General features: G+C 43.4%; 1 protein-coding gene across 1 annotated transcript in view; it reads left to right on the top strand.

The window, feature by feature from the left end:
• The first annotated feature begins 11,749 nt into the window (after nucleotides 1-11,749).
• Nucleotides 11,750-13,850, top strand: part of proza (protein Z, vitamin K-dependent plasma glycoprotein a) — an 11,248-nt gene continuing 9,147 nt past the window's right edge. Inside the window, exon 1 of the mRNA XM_050069863.1 lies at nucleotides 11,750-11,929. The gene's annotated coding sequence lies outside the window, so the exon portion shown is untranslated. The remainder of the gene's footprint in view (nucleotides 11,930-13,850) is intronic.

Below are 13,850 nucleotides of genomic sequence, written 5' to 3'. Positions count from 1 at the left end.
GGAGGTTAGGTTAAGGCAAGTGAAGTTACTGTGGTTAGGTTTAGGACGATGCAGATTTAACCTAAAATGACTCAAAAGCCCCGTTTCCACCAAACACTTAATGGTATGGAACCAAAAGTAACCCTTCAGACATGGTACCTAGACCCTAGCGTTCCCACCGCAAACAGTACCCTTAAATGTGGGCGGGGATGATGGAAGTCTGCACCTACTTTATCGTCCACAGATCGAGGCTGCACACCGACATCTTCAGAACAAAATAAAACAGGCTGCAGTGAGAGTCTCTCTCCATGGGATACTTAAAAATAGCGGGTTTGTGCATTTAGTCCTTCTCAGGCAAGCTCAGGGGTTTAGTGTTGCCATAGCCCACAGGAACGACGCTCCGCAACAGATGAGAATATATGCCGTTCACATTACCCGGCCGAAATTAACATATATAAACGCTTGACGATCCACTCATTGCTAAAAGTGTATGTCATATATAAACTAAAGTGATGGTCAAAGTTGTAATATGGAATATTTAAGGTGTGTTGATTGATTCAGGTCGTCAGCTCATGCATGGAGTAACATTACAAGTTAACGTTCCACCTTAAAAGTCGCCTGCAGTCAGCCCAGTGAATTACAGGCAGCAAAACATCCTTTCATTTTATAGTTACAGTCTGCTAATAAAACTCTCCACAGTATGAACAGTGGTTACATGAGCCTCAAAACCAGCCACAACTCAGCCCTGAGCAGAGTGACCGTCCTCTACTGACCAATCAACAGACTGCAGTGTTCACAGCTCCACCTTTTAGTACCAGATCTGTGTGCTAGGTACCCCAACAGAGGGGGGACCAAACATGGGGACGGTAAAGAACGGTTCCATTGGTACCATCCACAACTTTTCACAGTGGAAATGGAAAAAAAGCGTATCAAACTGAACTGAACCATACCATGGTGGTCGGTGGAAACGGGGCTAAAGTTTACATGATTCCGAATTCCCAGTGCAAACGCACCATAACACTGAAGCAGAGGTGTTTGAGCTAGAAGGCAGACCTGCAAGTTATAACTCATAGCACTTGTCTGATACTGGTTATGACACATGGTTCAGAAAAAAAGAAAAAACAAACCATGTACTGAGCCTCCACAGTTTGTATGTGAGAGTGTTATACTCCAACAGCAAATTAAACCAAGAGGGAATTATTTGTTAGCTTATGATCATTTAACTTATATAAACAGTATTAAACAAAGCTTACAATACTATACAACATAATCATATGGCATGATTTCAATCATTATATTCAGAGTAATGGCATCATTTAATAAAAATCAGAAACACGCACAATACTGTAAAAGTGGAATGTCGTCCAGAAAAGGTAGAAATTGAGTTACCGCTCTAGCAAGAGTTGCAGAAGGTAATGGCTCACCATATGCATCTAGATTCTCCTCCAGCAGCTCAGGGTGCAAACCACAGGAGAGCCAGGGGCAGCTTGGCTCCTCTTAATAAGTTATGAGCTCCCCTGAAAACATGATTTGTGGAATTTGAGAGGGGGGTATCTAAAATATTGACAATATGCTATTCCTTGCCATGCATTTCTTTCTGTTCATCATCATGGATCATGTGTAAAATAAGTCTGTTAGTGATGTATGGTTCATGCATGACGGTGATCCATCACTAATTCACTTTAATACAGATACTGGCATGCATACTAATGTTGCTATTACACCACAGACTGTACACTCGAGGTGCATTGGTGCAATATCATTAACTTCACTTACTGTAGCTCAAAGAGCAGGAAAAAAAGGAAATATGGAACTACTAAGATTCAGTATGTGCACTCAACTGCCATCATTCATTTCTTTGTTTTGTGGTTAGCATACAGATATGTCAAAAAGAAAACAAGGAAGCTTAAACAACTTAAACTTATGCGCTTTTTCAGGTTTATACTGTATTTAAGGTTTCTACTATAATATCTTTCCATGTTATTTTCCCTATACTCTATATTTACATATATCTATATCTCCCTATACTATTTTTGAGAGTATATTCGTACATTCGTGCCTGTCAGTTTAAGCCCCCCTCCCAAAAAAGCCCAGTGTGCTCTGACTGGTCTGCGTTTCCAGGTCCTTGTACTTTGGCATCTGTGCACCGTCATTGCAACCGGGGAATGACTGTAACAGGAAACAGCGACACTCCTTACAATGACATCCCCAATAAATGCTTCTAAACACAAGCGGACATGTTTCAACAGGAATATGGTCAACATCAGCGACCAAGATTATATGTTTCCCTGATGTTAGCATTCATCCATCCATCTTCATCAACTTTTTCGTGGCCAGGTCGCATCATTAGGCCAAGCAAAGCACCCCAGACGCCTCTCTCTCCAGCAACACTTGCCAACTCCTCCTGAGGGACCCCAAGGAGTTCCCAGGCCAGATGAGATATGTAATCCCTCCAGTATGCTCTGGGTCTGCCCCAGGGCCTCCTACCAGTTACACGTGCCTGGAACACCTCTAACAGGAGGCGCCCAGGAGGCATCCTGATCAGAAGCCACTTCAGCGGACACCTTGTGACGTAAGGGAGCAGCGGCTCTACTCCGAGCTTTTTCCGGATATATGAGCTCCTCACCCTATCTCTAAGGCTGAGCCCAGCCACCCCACGGATAAAACTCGTTTTGGCCGCTTGTATCTGTGATCTCATTTTTTCTGTCACTACCCAGAGCTCATGACCATAGGTGAGGGTTTGGATGTAGCAGAGTTTTTTTGCGGAGTTTGCTTGTTCTCCCCGTGTCAGCGTGGGTTTTCTCCAGGTGCTCCGGCTTCCTCACACAGTCCAAAGACATGCAGGTTAATTGGTGACTCTAAATTCCCCGTAGGTGTGAATGTGAGTGTGAATGGTGGTCCTCTTCCACTGCTGCACTTCCAACGTGAGCGACAGAATAAAAGTAGAGATGGGGTGTCCAACAAAAGTTTGCGCTGTGTTGCTCACAGGCAGTTAGGACAGCCCATAAGACAACCGTGCAATCAAACTGATTTAGTCGCTGACACTAGCTAGCGTTGAATTAGGAAACAGGTGCATGAGATGCAGCGGTTGGACAAAGCCATGATCTGCATTAACAAACATTCCAACAGGAAATACACTTAGATCCAAACTGTGTCCTGCTTTAGTTGGCCATATTGTATCATAGTGATGTTTGGTTCTGATACCCATGTGGAGGTTTGACGTGGCCATTAGCTGATTATTATCAGATGTGTTGACACAAAGCAAGTAGGCCTACATGCTTGCAGCTCTATGTTTGCAACAAGACTCACAGTGTCAGTCCTCTCTTTGACACACACAAACACTACTGTACCACCCCCTTTTAGGAGATGCTTTATGTGCAGAAAGTAGACATCACGTCCATTTAGGGAGCTGTCAGCTGTGTCTCTGCTCTCTCTGTGCCTCTTCAGCACAATCAAGGCCTACGCCACCTCTCCACAGGTCTGAGGAAACACAACCACACTCTGTTCTGCTCTGCTCTGCTGTCTAAGTGAGATACAGTGTATTATTTAAAAGGTACCGCATGTGGCTGCGACAAGGACCCGAGGGCAGACGAGATTAAAGAGTTTTACACAGAGAAAAAGAGACGAAAAGAGGTTTTTGTGGAAGAAAACTCATGAGTCACAACACAGGAGATCACAGAAGAGGATCAGGACCGTCTTAAAACCTGCTTGGAGCTTCAATTATGACATCTTGAGCCTCCTCCACACTACAGATGGAGGGCACCGTATGAAAGGAAGAATTAATTACAGAAACAGCCAAATAATGGCTGACCTGTTTCTGCCGAATGCCACTTGAATCAGATGAAGGGAAGTGAGGGAACAGTGTGAAGGAGTGAGGGTAGGTGAGAGCCGTCTGAAGGAGCAATCACGTGCCCTTAATTCTTTTCTCCTACATGTGAACAAATGAGCTGTGGGGGACGCAGGGAGGGCAGCGCCACGATTAAGTGTTAAATAAAATATGGCCAGCTGACATGAATTGATCACGGAGAAATGTGGGACAAGGGAAGGTGATTCTTCAAGAGTAGCTAGCGTAGCTGTGAAAGACCCCCACAGGGGTAGTGCCTGCCTGCTCTCCAGTACTTAATACAACATCATCATTGGTCCTTGTCACACAAACTCGATTACAGGCAATCTTCTGGCGCTTTGATATAGGCATGATTGTGTTGTGTGTGTGGGTTATTGTTTGCTTTTGGATTCAGTACAGGACAACAGATACTGTACATGTGTGAGGGCATTTTTGATGTGCAACTATAATGTGGTCTTGCAAACGAGGGCAGGTGGTGGTTGTTATGTACTGTTGGTTATGTAGTGTTGTCACACCTCCACCTGACACCCTTACCTCCTGCAGTAATGTGAAAGAGGTTACTGGTGGGAAAGGTCTGTGCAGGTCATTAGTACATCTGTGTGTGTCTGAGTGGCTGTGTGTGTGTGCGTGTTATTAACCCATTACATCATCATTACACACATTGTCTGGGGACCTCACACTGTCACATCCTCACTGAGCTGTACAAGGTGCCATGTCATAATTCCGACATCCCATTATTCCGAAAATTACCCATTGTTCCGAAATCTCAATGTTTCGACATCCCATTGGTCCGACCATATTAAACCCATTGTTCCGAAGTCCCGTTGTTCCGAAATCTCAATGTTGCAATGCAAAAAGCTGAAAAGGCAAGCAGCAAGGGAAAACAGCAAGAGACCGTGTTGTCGTGTTGTTTACTGTTGCCGACAACGGTCACCCTGTTTTGAGGAAGTAGAAACGATGTTGAAAGTTATAATTTTAACCCAAACCATGATCTTTTCCTAACCTTAACCAAGTAGTTCTTGTGCCAAAACCTAACCAGACCTTAACCATGAAACAGTTATTTTGTAACAATGAAAAATGAGATTTCGGAACAACGGGACTTCGTAACAATGGGTTTAATATGGTCGGAACAATGAGATGTCGAAACACTGAGATTTCGGAACAATGGGTCATTTTCGGAACAATGGGATGTCGGAATAATGAGTGGACCCCCTGTACAATCACGTGGACAAGCACAAACGTGCAAAATCAGACTCGTGTTATTGCCTCAAACGCCACAGAAATATTTGTCGTTCTGTATGTTGACATTTATAGTTAGTTACTAAGCAGAACAAAGCTGATCCATGTGGATTTGAAAATGTTTACTCACATGGTTTAAAGTGTGTGATGCTTCCATACGAGATTTGCTAAATATCTGGATGTAACACAGTAAAAATGACAACATATAGACCCTTTTAGGGCCGACATTACAATGATGTAATTTTGTCACAAACTTAAATTTAATCGCATACCAGCTACCACTACTCGTCAACAAAAAAACAACAACTATGGTTAAATGCGATAAAATGAAAGGACTGGGCGGAGGCGATCATCAGAATGCTCACATAGGCTACCATATCAGGTTAGGGGAAAAAGCATGTGCTGTTGAAGGGATGAATGATGTTATTATCATGTGCACCTCATCAGAAACTGGGGAAGTATTAAGAGGAATATTGGATTTCTCCATAACGCTAACTTTTTAGCGCCATAGCTAACGTTAGCTTAGATAGCAAAACAAACTGGAAGAAACCGTTCAAGTCTTTTATAATATTGGCATAGTAATCAACCACAAAGCCAGGTATCCCACAGTCTAGTCAGATCATCCATCCACTGAGTGAGAACATACGGGTCGGCCAGTCTGGTCACGTTAGTCAGTGTTTAGTTTTTTAAGAAAAACTTTTTCAAGTAAAACTCAAGTAAAAAAGTGAGAGACCTGACATGGTGTGTTCATAAATTAAGTCTGACGATCTACAGTACACTAAACGGAGAGTTATATTTCTATGGGAGCGTATCTATGTTTCCAGGGTTCTATGTTCCCCACTTAACCCTGCAAAAAAGGTTCTATGTTCCCTGCTTACACAAAAAAAGTTCTATGTTTCCCGGGTTCTATGTTGCCCGCTCAACCAAGCAGGAAACATAGAACCCTTTTTGTGTAAGCGGGGAACATAGAAGCTCTTTTGCAGGGTTAAGTGGGGAACATTGAACCCGGGAAACATAGAACCCTGGAAACATAGGGATGACCCCAGACAGCTAGAGTGCCCAGAGTGCGCTCCGCCACTCCAACAGTGCGGCACTGTGGATAACTGAACGGTAAATTCAGACAGCACTCTGAATTTATGAACAGTCCAGTTTGTGCCAAAGTGTGCTCTGGCACTTAAAATGAGTCTTTCTGGATGCACTACTTGTATCATCTTCCTCCATTGTCTAAAACAAGCCAACAGAACTTGCTAGCTAGCGCTGGCTAATGTCTGTGGAGATTTGTTTTGCCTCCAGCTAAGCCCCACCCACCCAAAAATGTCAAACTGTTTACTAACAGTAAAAGGATCTACAGAGGAACAACATAGACTGTATTTAAAGCTGGATAACATGACAGCTCTTTATGAGTGAAGCCAAAACATCTTGATCGCCCCCTGGTGGCTGGCTGCAGTATAGGTCATAAAGCCTGCCCCCTCCATGTTAGTGAATGGGACATCAGCAAAACTAAAAACTCAAAGTACAAACAGTCAAATAGAGTAGACTGAAGGACTGAATGACATTACAGTGTTGGGGAGTAACTGGGTCCATGTAATTAGTTACATGTAATTACATTGCATTACAAAATGCACTTGTAGTCAGTTACAGTTACTGAGAAAAAATTTGTAATATGTATGTATTGTCATGACCAACAGTGACTTACAGTCTTTAAAATTTGGGTCTAACACTCACACAGTCAACTAAACAGAGAAACCAAGAAATAAATCAACAATACAAACACCACTAATAATGACAATAACACACACAAGAAGCACAAAAAGGAAGAAAAAACTCCTGCAAACAAACAAACCAACAAACTGAAAAGAACCCCAAAACTCAACAACCTCAGCAAAAGAAAGACAAAGAAAGAAAACACACACTGTTCGTATCCTCACAAGGAAACCAGTCACACTCCCAGTGTCCTAATGGCCTGTTTCACCACTCTGCTAAAGCGTTGACAAAGCCGCAGAGCAGAATCAGTGGCGGTACAAAAACCAAACAAACAAAAACAATGAAAGTAAAATCACTCAATGTTAAAACCAAGGACAGGAGCATAGAGTGTGGACACCGAGAGACAACAGCACAGACCACATAAAGGTGTGGAACACAGCGAGGAAGTGGAGGCCTGGAGTATGGAACAGGCCACCACCTTGATGCACAACCTGGCAAACAATTACCAGAAAGCAGAGACACAGCTTCTCTGCAACAGCAGGAGGGTGAGAGCCACCAGACCGTGCCTCGCTCACTCCACAAACACCAAAACTGCATAAGCAAAGGCTTGTGGCAGACAGTATCACTCCGGATTTACTATCGGAGGACGAGCTGGCTCTGCTTACAATTGGTTGGAACCCAAACACAAAGAGACACAGCATCTGAACCAGCCACGCCAAACTGCAGACCACGCCACTGACCAAGGCTATTAATAAAGACAGTGTCCCATCACTGAGGTACAACACATGCACACTTAAACCTGGTCTGCACGAAAGACTCAATAGCTGGTACGCTATCATAGAACATGGGTATGATTTGATTCCTTGAGGCGCACACGGCTGGCGTTGGGTCATGCTTTACGCAAAATAAAATTTGAGTTATAATTACCATACACGACGGCACGGTGGTGCAGTGGTTAGCAATATCGCCTCACAGCAAGGGTTCCTGGTTCGAGCCGGGGGTGGGAGGTTCGAACCTTAGGGAGGGGAGCCCCTCTGTGCGGAGCTTGCATGTTCCCCGTGTCAGCGTGGGTTCTCTCCAGGTACTCCGGCTTCCTCCCACCATCCAAAAACATGCAGGCTAGGTCAATTGGTGACTCTGAATTGCCCGTAGGTGTGACAGCACCTGAGCGGACACCATTCATTTCTAGCACTCTAACATCGCAGCTCCAGTTACATTGCACATGTGTCATTACCGCATAGCTCCCATGGCATCATAGACCGTGTCCCAGTCTTCATTTAATAGCCTTGCCACTGACATGGAAGCCAGGTAGGAAATGCTCATCCAAGTAGGCACCACCTGCCTGATACAGCGCTCACCAGCGCCACCCAGTAATTAGGGCTCCAGGGAATCACCCCATGCAGCCTGAGGATGATGGGCAGAAAAAAACAGAAGAGAGCCCACTCTGCCACACTAACATCTGCTAATTAGCACAAAACACAAAATACATCTAAGGCTGATGTGATTAGTTTGGGTATCTGGTCATACATTTGACCTGACGGTGGCGCTGGATGAAAAGTCAGGGGATCAACAAAGTTAATACAATTCATTATCTGGGGATCGTCAATGTCTGCACAAAATCTAATGGAAATTCCTCCTATAGTTGCTGAGATATTTCAGTAGAGAAAGAAGGGATGAAAAGCAGAGGAGGAGGTAATAAGATGCAAGGAGTATAATCAAGATTCCAACATGCAGGGAGTCCCGGGGATTTCGTCTCTTGCCTGTATCCATCATAAAGTTGTCAAGAAGCAGGTGACATTAATTATAAATGGCCTCTGTGATGGCTGTTTGTTTAGTGCGCCTGTTAAATTGGACCCTGGATTTGAAGAGGAATGGGTCAGCGAGGTCACACGTGAGCGCAGCGTCACTCTTTCTTTCCTGCTCCAGAGCTGGCACTCAAAGAATAATGAGAGGAGTGGGAAGACATAGGAGCAAGGGAGAGAGAGAGAAAGTGAGTGAGAGAGACAATACAAGAGGGGCATGTTGAATAAAACATAACGGAGAGAAAGAGATGGATGACCGGGGGAGATATGCACTCCAGTGTATGCAAACACGATGCATGCTCCCGTACTCTACACATATCGTTGCACATGTATTAACACGTGAGTCTGCTCAACAGCAACTTTTGGATTTCACCTCAGACCACGATCACTAGGGAAATTACCAACATCTTAATCATTTACACATCTAGCTGCAGCTCTGCATGTCAGGGCAGGCTCTCCTTCCACTCTCCCCACCCCTGGGTGAGTCTCCCTGGACTGGTCAGTCCAGCCCCTGCCCCTGTCCAGCACCAGGGACCAGCTGGTCTGAGCAGGCTCTTATAATACCTCTGTTATTAGACTTGGGAAATGGAGACATTTAACACGGCTGCAGCTGAGACTAAAGCCCCACGGCTCTGTCTGCAAATTACATTGCTCTCACAAACAATCCCATTGAAATAAGGCCACTGAGGAGGGACTTTGCGTTTTGAAAGCATAGCCCTGATGGCCTAGTTTCAGCAGCTCTTATCATTGTGTGTTTGATCATCGCTGTACAAGAATCGCACATCACAAAGTTTGACATCAAAAATGCAACAGCTCTAAAGGCTCATAACTCCTCCTGAGCGAACTAAACGTTTTTATAAATCTTCCAGCTTTTATTTTTTCATTGTAGATATGTATCTGTAAGACTGTTCTTCAATGTGCCAAAAACTTCACAGCCTCTCTGCCCTCAGTTTCTCAACAGTTTCCATCTAATCCTTCTGTCCTCTTTGATTTTCACTTGTCTGCTTTAGCTGATTTGTGTAGAGCCCCATTCTGGTCGTTGGCTGTTTGCTGTTGTCTAGACTCGTGTGTTTGTTTGCAGTTAAGCCTCTCCTATTGATCACAGCAGATAGCATCCCATTTTGTTTGATCAAGTGTGCACGTCGGAGGAGTCCATGATTCTGATCACACTGCTGAGGAAAACAGCAGTGATAGCCCTAAACCTTTGTGTTTTTTAAATGCATGTGTGCATATGCCTAAGTGTATCATCTGTACATGCACAAATACATGAACATGCTAAACCCAGGCTAAAAATTAAAAAGCAGCTTCCAAACTAATACTTCTTGCCCATTATGTTGATAAAAGTCATGAGCAGTCCAACCAAAGAGTGTCTTTTCCTTCTCAGATTGTTCCATTAGACGGATTTATAGAGCCTGAAAATATCCAGGGAAAAAAAATAGGCCTATGTATATTTCAATTTACTATATATTATTTTAGAGGTCCAGTGTGTAGGATTTAGTGGCGAGGTTGGAGAAATGAAACTTCTCCCATGTGTGTGAAGAATGGAGGAGAACTACAGTGGCTGACAAAAAAATCGAGAAAACCCAAATGGCCCTATCTAGAGCCAGAGTTTTTTGTCTGTTCTGGGCTCTTGTAGAACAAAATGGTGGACTCTGTGGCAGAGGACCCGCTCTGTATGTAGATCAGGCCCCCAAGAAGTGCAAAAAGACTCTTTCCCATTGAATTACTTTGGGAATGAGACTTTTTTGAGTGTCATATAACCCACAAAATAGCTTGTTTTACTAACAGGATTTGATCCATTTTGTCTAATAACATTTGGAAAGTGTAGCAGACTTGCAAGATTAAATCTTTTTTTTAAAACCATCCAAATTAGCTAAGCGCTAAACTGGAAGTAATGGAAGTATCTAGTACACCTGCTCTATGGGCCCAATGATGTGGAAGCAGTGCTGATAATCTGGGTAATTTCATATTGCGGAAACAGAGCTTTTTTGGCTTCATGCCAGGTCCATAAGAAATGTGCCAGGCTTTGAAGCCAATATCTATAGTGGCCAAAGAGTGTAATTACATATTCCTGTTCTGTCACCTGATGCCCTGCGGCCTGAAAAGACTTTTTCCCATTAACTTACAAGGCAGAAGAGATGTCTGTAAATCAGTAGATACATTTTCCTTCCACTATCAGGATTTGATTCTGTCCGATAAAATTTGGAAAGTCTACAAGAGCTGCTTGACTGAATTATTTTATCCCTATTATTAGTTATTCATCCATTCATTAATTTTGCGTAACCACTTGTCCTGTTGGGGTTGTGGGGGGGTTGAAGCCTATCCCAGCTGACATTGGGCGAGAGGCAGGGTACAACCTGGACAGGTTGCCAGACTATCACAGGGCTGACACATAGAGACAGACAACCATTCACACTCACATTCACAGAAATGGGGAATTGAATAGTCACCAATTAACTTCACCTGCATATTTTTGGACTGTGGGAGGAAGCTGGAGTACCCAGAGAAAACCCACACTGACATGGGGAGAGCATGCAAACTCCACACAGAGGGGCTCCCCCACCCAGGTTTGAAACCCCTGTCTTGCTGTGAGGTGACAACGCTAACCACTGCAGTACCGTGACGCCCCCTATTCAGGTTAGCGGCAAGTTAGCCAAAAGTAGTCGACAGCAGATCATTCAGGTAATTTCATACATGACAGTTGAGACATTTTGGTTTCATGTGGCACTGAGCAACTTTCATAGGAATGAAGGCTGTACCCATGTCTCTACGGTAAAAAACTAACAAACAAGAAACATGATTTTTCAGGTAAATGAATGAAAACATAGTTGTGAATATTCTGTACCATGTTTGCCAATAGATGCCCCTAAATCCTAGATAGTAAGTTAGTTATTTTATTGACACAAACAAATAAAATATTTGGATCCAAACAATAAACAAACAAACAAACAAAAATCATATATAAGATAAACCCATTAGTAAAACACTAAAAGGTAATACAGCTGACAACACAGAGGCCTGCTGGTGCTCAAGTACCACAAGACACACATGTAACATGACATCTGTCTTGCAGGCTCTTAGTATCAAAGTGAAAGTGTCCCTATCTTGCACACAGGTCGTGCAGGGGAACCCACTGTACTGCACAATCAGTCAGCTCTGTCTTACACCGCCCTCCAGTGGCTGCTCTCTGTCATTACACTCACCATCGGCAGTAAACAGCGAGCAGGCTTCTTGGATGTGGTCATCATCCGTTATTCGGGATCAATAGGCCCGATCCGTGCAGGAGGCTGCGGTGTGTTTCAGGACCAGCGGGCAGCGACAGGGACCAGACCGGGCCGGTACCGTGATCCAGGCCGGGACGGTAGGTACCGAGCATCACTGCTGTCAATGTTGCTGTTTGGCACCGTTACGCAGAAACATGTAGGACCCGCCCTGAAAACAGACGGGTATGTCAAAATGTTATTCTTGCACATGTAATATTGCAGCAGCAGCTTGTAGAGAAGCAGAGTCCTGTTTGTGCAGAACAGAATATGTCTTACACTTAGTCTGGCTCCTGCTTTTGTTTTATAACATCACATGAGCTAAATGCTATCAGGCTGCTAAGAAGCTACGCACACACAAAGCGCAGGTTCTCAGATAAACACACTGTACCCTGCTGAGCTGACTGTCAGAGCTGTAAACGTGAATTATATCATTTAAAACGCATTCAGTGTTTGTTTACAATGTGTAAACAGATAATAAGGCCGAACCAACATGGCAGCAGCACAACAATGACTCAGTCAGGATAAAACAGCATGAGGTCATTTACTGGAGCTTCATTAATTATTAAACAAGCAAACAAAACATGAGAATAAGACGGGTTTAGTCGCATTTACAACATTGTACAGTATTAGATTTCTTCAGGAGAGGAAGGTTTGATTTGAGTTTACAAAAAATCTCATGCTTAATAATCAAACAGAATTATTGATGTGCATAGTCATGTTACTACAGTAAACATACAAGCTCTGCATTTTATATGAGTGTATCACATGATCATGTAGCAACAGCTAAAACATGGCTGCATGCATGTCTTTAAAAATATCCTGAGCTGACAATGACCTCCTGAGACCCTGCGTCCTCATATCCTCCTGAGACCCGACTTTTTGTTTGGTATTTATTTCTCCTAGCTATTTGGGATCAGTAGGACCTGATAAGTATATAAAACTAAACATTGTCAATGATAATTAAGTCCCAATGTCCTCAAACAATACAACAATAAAGTCGCAATGTCCTCAGAGGAGTACTTCCTAATTAACAGTGTCTTAGCTTGTTACTGTTGCTAAAATTGGTCAAATTTGTTGCCATATCAAACTACAAAAAATATTAATCATAAACAAGTTCCAATCATAAAGTGTGATCAGGTTTTGGACCTTGTCCACTTTTGTGTCGGGATCAGCTGCAAACTGACTTGGCAGAGATGGCTGCCATCTTGTTTTTTTGGATTAGTGTATTGTGCTCTTACTACCACTAGATGGCATAAAGAAAAGTGTCCATGAACGAGGACAACAGGTCTGCGTTAAGTAGAATGACGTATATGGTCAAGTAAACTCAAAATTCGATGTCCTGATGTGAGGACACAGGGTCTCAGGAGGTTATGACGACATCACATTTTGGATTTACTTGACCTCATACTTCATTCTACTTAACTTAGACCTGTTGTCCTCGTTTGTGGACACTTTTTGTGCCACCTAGTGGTAGCAAGAGCACAGTACACTAATCCATGTAAGAACAAGATGGCAGCCATCTCTGCCAAGTCAGTGTGCAGCTGATCCCGACACAAAAGTGGACAAAACCTGATCAGATTTTATGGTTGAAACTTCCATCCATCCATTTTCTAACCGCTTATCCTCTTGAAGGTCACGGGGGGAATAACAGAAACAATGCAAAATACACAAAAACAAATAAAAAGTAAAGTGCAGTGAAATACAGAGATGATACAATGGACAATTAATGGAACGCAAGCCTAAACAGATGTGTTTTTAACTACTTTTTAAAAATGTCCATGGAAGAGGCCGCTCTCAGCTCATGAGGTAGTGCATTCCACCATTTTGGTGCAATCACCTTTCGTCTTTAATCTTGTGTGAGGGACAGTAAGTAGGTGGCCTTCAGCGGACCACAGTGACCTGACAGGACAGTGAAAGGACACCAGATCCGTCAAGTATGCAGGTGCTTGACCATGGAGGGCTCTGTAAGTGATGGTTAGAATCTTGTGCTGGATCCTGAAATTAACAGGGAGCCAGTGC

The sequence above is a fragment of the Epinephelus moara genome, chromosome 18, assembly GCF_006386435.1.
Source record: "Epinephelus moara isolate mb chromosome 18, YSFRI_EMoa_1.0, whole genome shotgun sequence".
In the NCBI taxonomy this organism is placed as follows: Eukaryota; Metazoa; Chordata; class Actinopteri; order Perciformes; family Serranidae; genus Epinephelus; species Epinephelus moara.
The sequence above is the reverse complement of the archived record's forward strand: the minus strand, read 5'-3'. Positions and strand labels throughout refer to the sequence as shown.